This window comes from Sus scrofa, chromosome 7 (assembly GCF_000003025.6).
Source record: "Sus scrofa isolate TJ Tabasco breed Duroc chromosome 7, Sscrofa11.1, whole genome shotgun sequence".
NCBI lineage: Eukaryota > Metazoa > Chordata > Mammalia > Artiodactyla > Suidae > Sus > Sus scrofa.
Window position 1 is genome coordinate 51,478,890 of NC_010449.5, and position 16,975 is coordinate 51,495,864.

At 43.0% G+C, this 16,975-nt stretch overlaps 1 protein-coding gene and 1 pseudogene across 2 annotated transcripts in view; one reads left to right on the plus strand and one right to left on the minus strand.

Annotated features, from left to right (window-relative positions):
* The window catches only part of SH3GL3 (SH3 domain containing GRB2 like 3, endophilin A3), a 133,163-nt gene that overhangs the window by 97,799 nt on the left and 18,389 nt on the right, over nucleotides 1–16,975 (minus strand). The gene's annotated exons all lie outside the window — the stretch shown is intronic.
* LOC102161913 lies at nucleotides 13,326–15,848 on the plus strand (annotated as a pseudogene).

Below are 16,975 nucleotides of genomic sequence, written 5' to 3' on the forward strand. Positions count from 1 at the left end.
AGGACTTAATTGGTGAATTTTTTTAATTAAGCACTATTCAAAGAGCAAGAGGGATGAGTGCTTTTTACCTTAACACAAATAATACTAGATATACAGATAAATTTACAAGATTTACAAGTTGTTTTTAAAAGCTTATAGTAGAATCAGTTTTTATATTTATGATTTTAATGAATTAAATATTGGATGAAATACAGGCATACCACAGAGATGCTGTGGGTTCAGTTCCAGATCACCACAATAAAGAGAATATCACAATAAAGCAAGTCACACAAATGTTTTGGTATCCCAGTGCATGTAAAAGCTATGTTTGCACCATGCTGTAGTCTACAAAGCATGCGACACTATTAAGTCTAAAAAACAATATACATGCCTTAGTTTAAAAATATGAAACCAAAGAAACAAATCAACTACAGTAGTAACATGAGAGATCACTGTAACAAATATGATAACAATGAAATAAAACTGAAATGTTGTAAGAATTACCAAATGTGGCATAGAGACATGCAGTGTGCAAATGCTGTTGAAAAAAATGGAGCCGACAGACATGCTCAATGCAGGGTTGACGCAAACCTGCAATTTGTAGAAAATGCAGTATCTACCAAGTGTAATAAAATGAACAATGCATTGATCATCATAAATTGCCCTCTCTGAGTCCTCAGACATCAATAACCAAGGGACAAGAAAGATACAATAGACCAAGTTTGTACAAAATGCTGTAAGAACACTGACGATGGAACAATCAACCTTTTAGGGGGCACAGGCGTGCAGGAAACAGAGGCAAAAATTCCTAAAGCAGAAGGTGATGTTTCAACATAATCTTGAACAATGAGAAGGAAAACACCAGGTTTTCCTGGTGGAGGGAGACTAAAGGGAAGCATATATTCGCAGAGAAGATGATGGGCATGGTCCACTGGGGGTAGAACCTGCGAGTGGTTCTGAATGGCTAGAGCTGGGTTAACAGACATGGGTACAGGAGGGGTGGGCCTGGCAGCAGTGGGAACCAGTAAAGGTTTATCAGGAGGGTGCTCTGAAGGATTCTTGTAGGGCATGACATAATCAGATGTGTGCTTTAGGAAGATCCTTCTGGCAAGGTTTGGAAGATGGCCTGGAGGGGGAGAAGAGGTGGGGGTATAAGCAATACATGCCCTCTCCCAAAGCAGTGATGGTGGGTACAGAGAAGAGTTAACAGGTCTTAGACGGTCGGGAAGTAAAATCTATAGAATGTGGGCCCTGAAGAGAAGTGGGGGTGGAGTGTGTGCCCAGAAATGTTGAACACAAATAATGAATAGAATAATGGCAACAATAACAAAATGTGTCATTTAGTAGAAGTTAGCAGGTGTTGAGCCCTTTGCCAAGAGTTTTGCCTTTATGATCCAATTTCACCCTCACCTCCTCAATCCTTTAAGGCTGGTAATGTTTCTTTTCCTCATTTCGCAAATGAGGAAACCAAGACACAGGGAGGTTAGCTGACTTGCCCGAGCTCACCCTACTACTCAGGCAAGGAGGCAGGACTGAAACCTGAGTGATCAGGCTCCAGAGTTCTCTGCCCAAAGATGAAGGATGGTTTCATGGTTTCCAGCAACTGCAGTGATGCAAAGGTTTGAGTCGGGGGAAGAAAGTACAATTTTGGACAAAAATGTAACAAGCATGTAGGGCTTCTAGACAGAGATGTCTAAGAAGGCAGACTGTAGCTCAAGAGAAATGTCAAGAGGCAAAAAATCCAGATTTGGGAATTATCAGTAGGAGTTCTGCAAAACTGTTCACCCCAGGGAGAGCCAGGAGAACCAGAGCAAGGCCTGGGACCTCCCCCACATACACACACCAACCCCAGGTCAGAGACACAAGAACTCAGCCTTCCCAGCTGTCCCTCCCGCACCCAGCATCTGGGGAAGGAGCACCTAGATGCACAAGAGGGTAGAGGAACCTCAGAGCCTGAGTACAGCCCCTCTCCACTCGGCACCCAGGATCCTGCCTCCAGCCAACGGCAGAAGACAGGCTAGCTCATGGTTTCACAAAAGAGTTTTAAATTTTGAGCATAGCAGGGAAGCTTTGGCTCTAACCAAGGTATCTTCAGAGTCCTACTGTGCAGTAGGAAAGAAGTATTTATTGGCAAAAATAAAACCAATTCCCATGTTTGTACAGAGCTGAGACCTCTGTACAAATAAGACAAATATGAAAGACCTTCAGCCGGCAAGTTCTCCATGCCCACCCTCATTCCACCTGCTCCATTGACTAAGCACATCAGAAACCAGCCCCAGGGGCCCTGACCAGAGCCCCTCCAATGGCTGAGCTGAGTACTCCTATTCCACCTAATGCCCATAACCTGGAATATCTGTGGTCAGCCTCGGGCTGCAGACCCACCCTACGCCTGGTGCTTGTGTTCAGTATGCAAGACAGGGCTTCTGCCTTAGCTTCCACCACTCCGCTGTACTGCCAAGGCCAAAGTCATCACAACCCACCAGAGAGTTATAGACCACCATGCTAAAGGAGAATCCCACAACCCAGCCTGACCCCCAGGCCCTAGGCCCACCGTTCCCCACCTGCCCACCCCAGAAGTTCCAGCAAGTAATAGTCAAGACCACATGGGTGTAACCACATTGGGTGGCGGGGGAGAGGGGGGCATTTAGAGATTGGAGAGTGGATGCAACAGGATCAGAGGAATAGTAAGTTTCAGAGCAGAAGCTGATAGGACAGAATTTAAGATTTCAGGGTGAAGCAGTGAGTGATGCCAGAGTCTCCAGTCTGGCTGCAGGAATGGGGGGAGGTAATGGGGGAGATGAAAGTTGCCAGTGTGGAGAAGGGCCAGGAACACATCCGCCGAGCTACTGACCCATCCAAAACAAAGCTGGCAGGTCATGGTGCCAAGGCCGGGAAGAGGATAATTGAATCTTGACTCAGAGGAGAAGGGACCGTAAGGGTGGGTGAGTGCTTCTTTGGGGTTCTTTTAACATCTATTTTGGAAAATTTGGAACATATAACAAAAGTAGGTAGAATGCTGTAATGAGCCACCATGTAGCCATAGCCCAGTTTCAACAACTGTTGAAATGTAGCCCATCTCATCTCACCAGGATCCCCTCCTGGTACCAGCCCCTCTGCCCCCTACCCCCAACCATTGATTATTTTAAAGCAAATTCCAGATATCATATAATTTCATTTGCAAATAATCAAGTATGTATGTATCTCTAAGAAGTAAGCACTCTCCATCTTTTCACTATTACCTGAAATAATGTTCACACCTAAAAATACTTAATAACTCCTCCTTAGTACCACCTGACATCCACCCGGGAAACATAGTTCCCCAATAGACTTGTGCTGTTTTACAGATGGTTTGCTTGAGATGCGGTGCAAATAAGGCCCACATGTTCGTTGGACTGATCTGTTTCTGTCTTAGTTTGATTTCCCCCAAGGTTTCAAGGCAACGATTTAAGTGCAAACTGTTTATCTGGGATGCAATGGCAGGAAAACTGGCGGAAGAATAGGGAAATGAGCCCGGGAAGGGAAGAAAGCCAACAAAGGGTACACACCAGTAGGGACAAACAGAGCACAGTTCCTCTGGAGGTCTCTGGAGAACAGTGTGGGGCACTCCTGGGCATTACCCCAACCCTGGGAGATGGGGCAGAAGCTGGGGTATTTATCCACCTTCCCTGTCCATCACTGACTGAGGATGGCTTCCAGCGGCATGGACTCTCCAGGCCATTAATTCTCTGGCAAGCTGCTCTGCCTGCCGTGCATAATCTTGCAGACAGAATAAAAGCCTTCAGGCAGAGAGTCACCAGAGTTCCCAGCATGTAAGTCATAGATGTGGAAGTGGAATGAACATAGGCTTCAACAGACTCTGCCCCGTCCAATAAAAGTTTCTTTCATCTGGAGTTCTGTTCGTGGCGCAGCAGAAACAAATCCGACTAGGAATCATGAAGTTGCAGGTTTGATCCCTGGCCTCGCTCAGTGGGCTAAGGATCCTGCATTGCTGTGAGCTGTGGTGTAGGTCACAGACGTGGCTTGGATCCTGTGTTGCTGTGGCTGTGTTGTAGGCAGGCAGGTGTAGCTCCAATTCGACCCCTAACCTGGGAACCTCCATTTGCCACGAGTGCAGCCCTAAAGAGCAAAAAATAAAAGTTTCTTTCATCTACATGGCCCTCCCTGTCTTATTTTTTTGCGTGTCCTCTGTCCTTTAGAATTTCCACATTATAGATTTGGTGGATTTCATTTCCAAGGTATTATTTACTATCCTCCCCCTCTTCAGTATTTACTGTAAACAAAATAGAGATTGATCATATCCCAAATCTCTCTCTTAACAGGAATACCTATGGGTGATGCCATGACCTTCCAATTGCATCTCATCACAAAGTAAGGACCCCAACAATCAAAAGTTTGTCTAACTTGAAACAAGCTTTTCTCCCTTTTCATTGGTTGGCTTTGTTCCTTAATTCAGCATATTACCAAGCAGGCCAACTTCTTTTAAATGCTGTGGAAGCTGAGCAAATATGAAGGAGACAAGTCAGGCCTATGCCATCCAAAGGCATTGCTGGAAATTTTCAAGCAGAGTTTGCTTGTGTTTGCTTAGAACTGAAGGCATCATTTAGTCTCCCACACCTTAGGGCACCTTTCAAATACCAGGCTCCCTTTGAAACCATCTCCCACAGTGCAAGCACCACATGTACGTCTCTGACTTTGAATTTTGGATGTGTGAATCTGCTTACACTTTGTTTCAACGAATTCCAAAGCAGAAAGATGTGCAGATCCTCTCAGTCTTATCTATCCCATTTCACAAGAAAAATCTTCCTTACTTCCTTATGTGCATTGTAATACACATAGAACACATGCTAAAGAAACAGGCTAAGGCTCTTGCAGAAATGCTAAAATTAAATTCAGAGAACGATCTAGTTCAAAGCAATACTTCGTACAATATCGACAGGTTGAAAATCTTCAGCTCTTTATGTCTGGTAAAGAACCCCATTGTACTTTGTTTAAGAATCCAAGGTCATTCCATCAAACTTCCTCCAGACTGGAGTCCATATTGTTAATCCACTCACTTAAACACTGACCGAGGCGCTCAGGGAGGGTGTCAGCCTCTGCTGGGAAGGAGTTTCACTTTATCTTCTCTGTGTTGCCAATTCTTTCAACATCATCCCAGATCTTCTTAAAGGCATCAGAGTTTATTCAAAACACTGTGACTCCACATGTGTGGGGGGCTTTTTCTCTGCCCTACAACCAGTTTTCTAATTCTCCAACACCAACTGAGTGTCCTACAATTCAATTCTGACTCATTGCCTGGAGTTGGTACCGAACTCCACAGATTTAAAGGCTCCATCCCACAAGACTGCCCTCACTTCAGGGGCCCGTCCCAAGTATCTGGTCCCCAGGTTATCCACACATCTGTCTGACTTGGCTACAAAGTTACGAGTTCCCACAATCTCCTCCTTAGGTTTGATAGCTTTCTAGACAAGCTTAAAGAATTCAGGAGAGCACTAAATGAACTTATTCACAGAACAGAAACAGACTCACAGACTTTGAAACAAACAAACAAATGGTTACCAAAGGAGACAGGTGGAGGGGAGGGATGGACTGGGGGTTTGGGATTGGCATACGCACACTGTGGTATGTAGAATGAAAGGCCAACTGAGACCTGCTGTATATATAGCACAGAGAATTCCACTTAATATTCTGTGATAGTCTATATGGGGAAAGAATCTGAAAGAGAATGGAGGTGTGTATAACTGAATCATTTTGTTGTACAACAGAAGTTATCACAACATGGTAAATCAACTATACCTCAATTAAACTTTAAAACATGAAAAAAAGGAGTTTCTACTGTAGCTCAGTGTTAATGAACCGGACTAGTATCCATGAGGATGCGGGTTCCTGGCCTTGCTTAGTGGGTTGGGTTAAGGATCCAGTGTTGCCGTGAGCTGTGGTGTAGGTTGCAGCCGGCAGCTGCAGCTCCCATTTGACCTCCAGTCTGAGAACTTCCATATGCGTGGGTGCAGCCCTAAGAAACAAAAAATAAAATAAAATAACCCTCCTGCATTGTTGGTGGAAATGTAAATTGGTACAACTGCTATGGAAAACAGTATGGAGGTACCTTAGAAAACTATACATAGAACTACCATATGACCCAGCAAAACCACTCTTGGGCATATATCCAGAAAAAAACTTTCCTTTAAAAAAGACACATGCACCCGCATGTTCATTTCAGCACTATTCACAATAGCCAAGACATGGAAACAACCTAAATGTCCATCGACAGATGATTGGATTAGGAAGATGTGGTATAAATACACAATGGAATACTACTCAGCCATAAAAAAGAACAAAATAATGCCATCTGCAGCAATATGGATGGAACGAAAGACTCTTATACTGAGTGAAGTAAGTCAGAAAAAGAAAGGCAAATACCATATGATATCACTTATATCTGGAATCTAATATATGACACAAATGAACCTTTCCACAGAAAAGAAAATCAGGCATGGAAAATCCAAAATGGGCATGGAAAACAGACTTGTGTGGCCAAGAGGGAGGGGGAGGGAGTGGGACTGGGAATTTGGGGTTAATAGATGCAAACTATTGCTTTTGGAATGGATAAGCAATGAGATCCTGCCATGTAGCACTGAGAACTATGTCTGGTTACTTGTGATGGAACATGATGATGTGAGACAAAAGAATATATGCATGTAATGTGTCACTGTGTCGCCTTGCTGTGCAGCAGAAAATTGACAAAACACTGTAAATCAGCTATAATGGAAAAAACAAAAATCATTATACAAAGAAATAAATAAAATAAAATAATAAAAAAATGGGAAAAAAGATACAACTTAGGAACAGCCAAATGCAAGAGATGCATAGAGCAAAGAAGCGAGGGGGAGCACAGAGCTTCCGTGCTCTCTCTGGTCACACCACCCTCCCAGCATCTCAAGGTGTTCACCAAATGGAAAGTTCTCTGAACATCTTCTTTTAAGACTTTTTACTGAGGTGTCATCAGGTAGGCACTACAAATTAAATCTCTGTCCACTGATGATTAAGTCAATCCCAACTCTTTCTCTCCTCCCTGGAAGTCAGGGGGTAGGGCTAAAAGTTCCAGGCTGCTAGGCTATCATGCCTTGGTCTTGCTGGTGACCAGCCCCCATCCTAAAGCTATCTAGGGGCGCTGACTCAGCATTGATCTCATTAGCATATAAAAGACACTCTTCACTTAGGAGATCCCAAAGGTTTGGGGAGCTGTGTGTCAAGAACCAGGGACAAAGAACCAGGTGTCAAAGCACCCTTCCCTTCCTCACTAGGCCTATGGTGCATATTTCAAAATTTACAAATAATATTTTTTACCCACAGCATTTACAAGAAAAAAAAAACTTCTATGCCCAGGAGCACCCCCCCCCCCGCCCCCGCAAGTGGCTTCCTCTCCATTTGAGGCTGAGCCATTCTGATGACTCCCAGTGCCCTTCTAGCCTTTATCCATCACTGAGCAGCATATGAGAGTCCCTGCTGTGGCACAACGGGTTCAAGGATTCTGTGCTGCCACCGGTGCTGCTCGGATTCTTCAGTTCCTGGCCCAGGAACTTCCACATGCCTCGGGTGCAGTCATTAAAAAAAAACAAAAAACAAAAAAACACACTTTGGACAGTGCAGTGTGTAGAGTAAAGCCACTGCTAATCAAGCTCCCCTGAACATAACAACAAACCACCACAAAGCATTCATTAATGAGGCATTGTGAAACACAAAACCACAGCAGGAAGGAGGCAGTCTAGCTAGACCCATGGAGAAGGGGAGACCAAATATCCACGCATGGAGACGTCTTGAGGATCCCAACCTCATCCTCTCCCTGAAGTTAGTTCTCCCACAAGGTCATCCATCTCTTCCCAATCTCTCAGCTGATCCCTGTAGGCCAAACAATTCTGTCCCTGACAATCCCATTCCCCCAGCCTGGCAAAAAATGCCCAGGCCCTGAAGACATGTTCAGCTCCCCTTTATCTGTCTAGCTAGGTGGCGGTCTCCTTTAGCCCTAGAGAATTCCCACTAGACTCCACTGACAACGCCTACAACCCTGTCCCACAGGCTGCTCTCTTTCAAATAGGCCTAATTCCCCTGCTTGATTTCACTTGGAAAAGGCACTTCGGTTCAGCCTTCTTCACTTTAAGTGTAAGTGGAGGACCACAGGGGTTAAGTGACTTTTCCAAGATCATGAAGCAGCGTAGATTGAAATCTAAAATGGTTATGCCCTAAGGTTATTGGACCATTCAATATGAAAGGAACATTTTGTTTGTAGTTATGGAAGAGTAATGCAGTTTGCAAGTACATAAAGTTGACCCTAGGCTATCAAACACCAGCTAAGGTCTGGGTAATAGAACAGTTACTATGGGGGGCGCTGCAGAGAGGCTTCAGCCCCATCAAAGGAAGCAGTAAACATCCCAGGAAAGCAAATTGGATGAAAGTGGAAAAGGGGGATGGGACAGGGATGGAGAAATGAAGGTAACAGTAGTTAACCCTAGGTAATGGAAATTAAGTGGTTTAAGCCTTTTTCCTTTAGCTTTGCTGTGCTGCTTGAACTTTCTTCAGTGCAGGTCTTTATCATTATAATTAGGGAAAGTAGACCGATGTGCCTGATTCCTAGAGTCACACAGAGGAACCAACCAGCCTCATTTCCTGGGAGTCATACAAGCTGTAACATCTGCCTGGAGAATGCCATGAGAAGGAACAAAGCATTCCGTAAGCCACGAAACAGACCAGCTCCTGACAAGACACGGGTTGCTAGCACAAGCCATGTTGGACTATTGGGGCCCCCCATTCAATCCCAGTGCCCAGCATTATAGCTTCAGAACTGGCCAGAATCTTCATAAAAAGTCAACTCCGATCTTCTGGGTCAGGGGAGGCAATAACTCATAGTGCCTATATGCTCACTAAAGTCTCCGTTGACCGAAAAAAATATGCACAACTTTAAAGTTGAAAGTTATGTCTTATTCAGTGGACAAAACTGAGGACGTAAGCCTGGGAGGCAGCATCTCAAGTATCCCTGAGAAAACTGCTCCCAGGAGGCAAGGGGGGAGCCAGGATCTACAGGAGTTTTGCAACAAAGGTCATGTAGTGGCAACAAAAGATTACAGTTAATAAAAGAAAACCGGATTATCTCAAGTTAAGGAATTTGGTGCTTTTCTAAGTATGGGAAGATGGAAGAGTCTGGGTTCACTGAAATCACTCTTTTGATATGCACCTCAGCTGTCTGGGGTAAGTATCTGTGTTTTCACATCCTGGGTTTCCTCAGGGCTCATGAGCTTGGCTCACCATAGAGGAGGTGGCTGCAATCACTGATGGCTATGACATTCTTTGTTGGCAGGCAATATTTTATTTCTCATCTCCATAAAAATGAATGATAGCAAGATGTCTGGACAAGATAAAGAGTCCATTTACCATGCACCAGAATTAGAAGGATCTTCCACTGATGGGAAGGAATTCAGGCATATAGTCACTGAGCAGTACACAACAGCCACAGAACCCAAAGCAGCTACAGGGTGAAGCTGAGTATCTGGTTCAGGGAGCACACCCTTTCCACCACAGACATTTTACCTCTGTATACCCACCAAAGTTTCTAGCAAGTAGCAGCCCAATGATTTGCCCTAACAAATTTACTATATATGGCACCACAATGTTCCTGCACATGGAAGTCAAGGGTCTTGAGAAACAAGTGCCTTTTTCTAATTCACAAAGATTACTATATGGGCTAGAAGTGACCCCATCAACAACCTAACTTCACTGGCTGCTCCTCCACAAAACTCAAGGGATTCAATTCAAACCACATAATCAGCCTGGAAACCCCTTTCTATTCAAATCCCTATGTCTCATCAATAACTTTCACTCCTCATCCGTCCTGAATCCACAGCTCCTAGGGAACAACCCAGCATGGTGCAGAGATGACCAGACCAGCTGCATTCCTGGGGAATCTGGGAACAGTGTCTGCAGGCAGGTATTTATTTTCTCTCAATGAAAGATTGGTCAGAGGTGGCCTCAGATCCTTCAAGTGCCAACATCCATTTGATCACCTGTCAGAAAATGGAAGGTGGGGGAAATAGAAGCTATGTCAGCCAAAGAGAGCTGCCCGAGATGTGCGACCCACCTCGGGTCCCATTGGAGACACCAGCTCAGCCACTGGCCTCAGGGAGTGAGGACAAGGAGGGCACTGTGAGTGAACAGTGCATCACATCCATGAGCCAATACTAGGCTTATTCATGGATAAATAAATAGAAACAACAGTCTGAGGCCTCTGACCAGAATTTGATGCATAAGAGAACAAAATAGTCCCTCGAGGAATGAGAGCAAAGACCTTCTTGCACATAGCTTTACTGCAAGGAAGAGCAGAAGCTGCTTTGGGTCCACAATAGGAAATGGGGGCACATGTCTCCAAAACAGGCCACGTTGAAATAGGAGGCAAATACACCAAACATAATGAACTGAGTAAAGAGACTGCAGAGAAAATAAAAACATCATAGCCCAATTATAGGAAATTCGAGACAGAGAGGAAAGTGCTGAAAAATTGCATGAGTCAATTAGTCACACCCCAAAGGTGGGACAACTGGCCTGGTCATCACAACAAACTGATGTCACAGGGGGAGGGGGGGAACAAAAAGGGGAAAAAATCAGATTTGGGGAACTCTTCTAGAGTATAAGAGATTTTAAAATGACCCAGAAATTCCACTCATAGTATATACCCAAAAAGAATTGAAAAAGTAGTCAAATACCTGTACCTAGTATTGTTTCCTGAATGTTTGTGTCTCGCTACCCCCCAAAACCCATATGTTGAAGCACTAACCCTTCAATGTGATGGTTATTTGGAGGTGGAGTCTCTGGAGGTAGTTACATTTAGGGAAGGTCATGAGAGTGCAGCCCCCATGGTAGGATTGGCATCCTTATAAGATGAAGAAGAATCCAGAGCTCTCTCTTTCTTTTCCAGGTGAGGACACAGCAAGATGACAACCACCTGCAAGCCAAGAAGGCTTTCACCGGGAACGAACTCTACCAGCACCATAATCTTAGACAGCTCAGCCTCCAGAACTGTGAGAACAAATGTCTGTGGTTTAAGCCATCCCGTCTATGGTATCTTCTCATGCAACCCAAGCTGCCTAAGTCAGAGTTTGGTACCAAGAAGTGGGGTGCTGCTGTAACAAATACCTAACAATGTGGAAGCAGCTTTGGAACTGGGTAATGAATGGGTAGAGGCTGAAGGAGTTTTAAGTACATCCCGGAAATATGGGTGTCGGGGTGATTCTGGTGAGAGCTCAGAAAGAAGAGGAGACCTGAAGAGAATGCTTCCATCTTCCTAGAGAATGCCTAGGTAATTATGAACAGAATGTTGGTCAAAATAGGGAGAACAGAGGCCATTCTGGTGAGGCCTTAGGTGGAAATGAGGAACAAGTCACTGGACAGTAGGGAGAATGTGATCCTTGTTATAAAGTGGCAGAAAATGTGGCTGAACTGTGCCCTAGTGTTGTGTGGCAGGTAGAATTTGTAAGCTTAAGAACCTGGATATTTAGCTGAGGAGATTTCTAAGCAAAACGTTGATGGAACAGCTTGTTTCCTCCTGACTATGTAGGAGAGAAGACAGAGATTGATTGAAGAAGGAATTGGTAAGCAAAAAGAAACCAGAACTTAAAGATCTCAGGCTATCCATATTGCAAAAAATAGAAAAAGCTTAGAACGCTAAGGGTGTGATCATCTGAGAAGGTCAGTATGACTGTGAACTATGGACCTAATCAGGCACCTCACCAGAAACAATGCCTGTTTGAACTGAAGGGGACTAAGACAGGAAGGAAAGACTAAATGAAGAAATGTCTTAGATCCTGCAGGACTGAACCATAGAGCTATTTAGCCAGGAACAAGTACTATTCTGCAAGACGAGGGAAGACTGGCTCCAAAGGCAATTCAGAGATGATCAGGGCTGCCTCCGTGGTTTCAAAGTGTGTTAAATGACTTGGCCCTCACTTTCCATTCATCCTCTGAGCCCATGCAATCTCCTCCACTTCAAATCGACCTTTTTTCACTGCCCCAAATGCCCACAAGAGAGCTCAGTGAGCAAATCAACAGCGTATCAAAGGAAAAACATATCCTGGAGTATACCTTCTTTTACTGAAGTCTAGACGGTTTTCCATCCTTGGAGAAGTACTTTAATAAATCCAATAATATTTGTTCCTTAACAATCCACGCTGGTCTTCTGATATTACACTCCTTATTTTGATGACAAGCTTCCAAGAATTTTTCAATTATGGCCATTTCAGCTGATTTGCATTTCCAAAGAATCCCCATCTAAGTCTACCAAGGAGAATAGATATGCCATATTTCTTCAAAATATGCATGTCTGGCAACTCAAAAGGGTACCATCTGGTTCGCATAATTTCTGCATGAAGTTTCTGAAAAGCCTACACAACATATATGATCCACTCCTGCTGCACTAAAAGCCAAAACATTCCATTGCTATTGTACAAACTGACTCAGGTTAACTGAGGCTGAAATTGGCCATGGTCCTTGCAATGATCAACTCCCTTAGAATGCTGCTCACCAATTAAAATATACACATTTAATCGATGTCATGTTAAGAGAAGAAAGATAAACATGAAAATGACGTCACCCTCAAGAATCATTTTTGAGCCCTGGGAAAAGCAAGTAGAGAACTGGCAAGCAAGGCAAGTTGGGACTCTTTCAAAATCAAACAAAGGAGAAGGCGAAATAAAGTCAGAATAATTAAAACAAGAAGGGAACTCTGATGGAAGCAGAGGGGACCCAGTGGTGGGAGCAAGCACTGTTTCCCTAGTGAGGAATGACACTAAGGCACACAGCAAAGTGTCTAACAGCCTATAAACAGAAAATACTATTTCCCCCTCCGAGTAAACACATTGTGGCCATTCTTTGCCAGCACTGTAAACTCTGGATAGAGGAGTTTGGTGGGGTGTGACAGCCGGTGAGACGTTACCAGAGGTGACTCTTGGGTATGAGAGTCTCCTGAATTACAAAGGAAGAATGTATTCCAGAGCAAGTCTCTTCGCAGGTCACCAGGATGAATCAGAATTATTAAGTGATTGGAGATCCTCCAAAAAACACACAACCCCACCGCAGATGCAGACAAAACATTTTTAGTGCTCTGTCCAGGGCTTCAGAAATGCACATACCAGCATACATACATTCCCCAGACTTATAGCTCAGGGCAGAGGTTGGCAACCATTTTCTGTAAAGGACCCAAGAGTAATATTTTGTGTTCCATGCTGTCTCCTATCACAACTATGCCACTCCGCTTCATTTATTTTATAGTGTAAAAGAGGCCATAGGCAGCATGCACAAAAAATGAGCTTAGAGGCGTGTCAATAAAAGTTCATTGATGGACAATGAAATTTAAATTGTATGCAATTATCACGTGTCGTGTAATATTATTCTTGTGATTCTTTTTAGCCATTAAAAAAAATCTAAAAATTATTCTTAGCTCACAGATTACACACACAAAAAAAAACAGGTGATGGGTTATGTGGTTCACAGGCCAGTTTGCCAAGCCCTGATTTAGAGCTTCTGTTTAAAAGAGACTAAACAGGTGACACGTGGTTCAAATGATGATAAAGACACCATGAATTTATGCAAAGATTAAAAATCATGAGGAAGAGACTGGAGGGTAGCAACAGGTTTATCTCGTGCAGTGGTGACAAGTATTGTACTATATTGTCTTGGAATCACACAGCCTGTCATGGAGTCCTTACAAGGCCATCTGCCAGCTGTATCACCTTGGACAAGTTTTACTTAACCTTGCCAAGCTTTAATTCCCTCCTTTGTAAAAAGAAGACTAGTAACTTCTCAATGGAGGTATCATGGGGATGAAATGGGATGCTGCCCTTCAAAGGACTTTGCACATGCAGAATAAAGCTAATTAGCATTATGATTATACTCATTGTAATTAGTTGACTGACTGCAATATATTTTCCAGATATGAAGATAACATTTTCTGGATGTGAAGAAGTTCCAACACCTAACTTCTGAAAGCCAAAGCTTAAAACAAGGTAGGTCCCAGAGTTAAACAAAACTAACACAATAAAAGAAATGTTTAATTTTGGTGCAACACCTCAGTTATATATAGCAGTTATTCAGCTACTGGGAATGTGGAAACCTCCAATTTCTATGAAAGTTATGACCTGAAGTCATGAGAAAAGAATGCAAGCATTAACAGTCATTCAGTCACTCTACAAGCATTTCTAAAGACTTCCAGGACAGCCTGCCTGCCTGGGTTGTGGAAGTGGTAGCCACTGACCAAGCCTGCTGATTTCTGGCTTATTGCTTCTGCTTCCTGGTTCTGCCCCCCACTTCTCACAGAGAGGGTGGCTGGCTGTTGAAGGTCAGATAGATCCTGTCATCTCCCACTGCCCATCCCTGGCCCTAAACAGCACTGGGCAGACAGTGACAGCCACAGGAGCAGGTGACAAGGAAGATGGTGAAACGGCTGTCAGCCTGTGTGGTGGACTGTGGCACAGGGTCACATAAGGACCAGCAAAAACGGGTGAGCAAGCTCAAAGGAAGATGATAAAAGGTGTTGATGACCTAGCCTTCTTCATTGGTGATGAAGTGAAAGAAAAACCTTCAGATGTGAAAAAGTGGCCAATCCACCATGGCATAGTTGAAGAATGGGACTTGACGGAAAGGTTTACAGATGAAATGATCTTTAAATATTTAAGAGTAGAATTTGAAGACCATTTTTTTTTTTTGATTGAACCTCCACTGAATACTCCAGAAAACAGAGAATATTCTGGTGAACTAATGTTCCAGGCTTGTACATTCCTGTGCAGGCTGTTGTTATCTTAGCTGCATCCTGAACCTCAAGACAAGTTAGAGGATAGTCTGTTGATTGGCATGGAAACAGTGTCACCCATGCCATCCCTATGACTGAAGGGTATTTGCTTGGCAGCTGTTTTAAGCACATTCCAAATACAGGATGAAATGTAACATATTTTATTCAGCAACTGCTGAGAGACCAAGAAGTAGGAGTCCCTCTGGGAAATCCTTAGAAACTTTTTTTTTTTTTTTGGTCTCGCCAGCGGCATGCACAAGTTCCCAGGCCAGGGATCAAACCCACAACACAGCAGTGACCCAAGCCCTAGCAGTAACAATGCCAGGTCCTTAACCCATTGAGCCACCAGGGAACTCCAATCATTGGAAACTTTAAAGCACTATAGTTATATCTACCCAGATTCATTCGGTAAAATAACTTAACAAGTATGAAACAGATGGATCAAAGCAGATTAAACAGTGTACTGGAATCAATGCTATCCCAAAGGAAGGATTTTCCACTGGTGTTGGTTTTGAGGGATTCTTGGCACCTGAATTTTTAAAACTATTTCATCATCATCATTATTATTTTTATTATTGAAGTATAGTTGATTTACAATGTTTCTTCAAGTGCTGCTGTATAGCAAAGTGACCCAATGACACATTTTTTTTTAATACAGAGTTTGCTGATCCATGCTTTACTTGACCTATCTCAGAAGCTGTAGATGCAGTAATTCACAATCCTGCTACGGATGTCAGACGTCCCCTCTACAAGAACATTGTCCTCTCTGCAGGTTAACCACATTCTAGGACTTTAGACATTGCTTGCAAAGAGATTTAAAAAGAACTATAGGTGCCAGGCTGAAATTAGGTAAGGAATTGGGTGGTAGTAGGCTGAAGCTAAAACTTACTGATGTGCAAGTCATTCCACACAAAACGCAGTGACATGCAGCTTGGTTTGGAGGACTCGTGCCTGAGTTCTACCATGTATGCCGCACCAAAAAGATTACCAAGAAACTGGACCTAGCATTTGTCACCACTATCCAGTGTTTGGAGTCATGTCGTAAAATTGACTTTGTAGCTGCTGGTGTTGGGGAGAGGAGAAAGAAATCATCTTCCTGATTGCCTTTTTTTTTTTTTTTGTCTGGAGGGCTGGTTTCAAGGTTTTAAGCCTGACTTGAAATAATAAGAACAAAACTTAATTATACAGGAATATTTTAGGAAGTTTATCAACATAGGGATGTACAGGAGTCAAAATGATTAAATGTTTTTCTTCAGATTGAATATTTGAATCGTATGTGTTACAAAAAGAAGTATGTGTGGCGTTCCTGCTGTGGCTCAACAGGATTGTGCGACTCTGCAGTCTGTCAAGACACAGGTTCGATCCCAGGCTGGGCACAGTGGGTCAAAGGATCCAGCATTGCTGAAACTGTGGTATAGGTCGAAACTGCAGCTTGGATCTGATCCCTGGCCTGGGAACTCCATATGCTGCTGGACAGCAAAAAATAAAAAAAGAAGTAGGTGTGAGTTCTTTCTGTGCCTTGCTATGTTGTATATTATTTAATTATCCAAGATCTGATGCGGTTTATCAATATGTAGATAGCTCTATAGTGCTTGAATTATATACTTCTAAATATACCATGAAAGAGTTTATATTTCATACTCTTTATACTCTGAAGGGAAAAAGTCTTAGAAAAACTAGCATTTAAGGGAAAAAAGGTGACCAAGTAAAGGATAAATTTAAAAAACATCCTGTGTGACTTGGCAAACACACACATTCACAGGATTCCAGTTATTACACAAGCGCTTACATCCTCCTATGTCCCCCGCAGTTTTCTATGCAAGTGCTTTTGGAGCTAAGAAACTAGTATCTTAGATTAACTGACACCTGCTAGTGCTTTCTGATAACTCACAGTTTGTTTCTTGCTTTAAAGAAAAAGTAAAGACAAGATGACTGGACCAGCATTGCAGTTTCAGAGTGAAATAAATGTATTAGAAAATGAATAATTTAATATTGGCATATTTAAAGCTTAACATCATTCTAAAAAGGGCACAAATTTCTTTTAAATATTTGTTTTAAGTTCTTATAAGTTAATAAATCTATTTTCTTCAAACCTCTGCAACAGTTCTTTAAAATCACAACCCTTGGTTAGCAAGCTGATTTTTTTATGTCCTCCAAACAAAAAAACTGTTA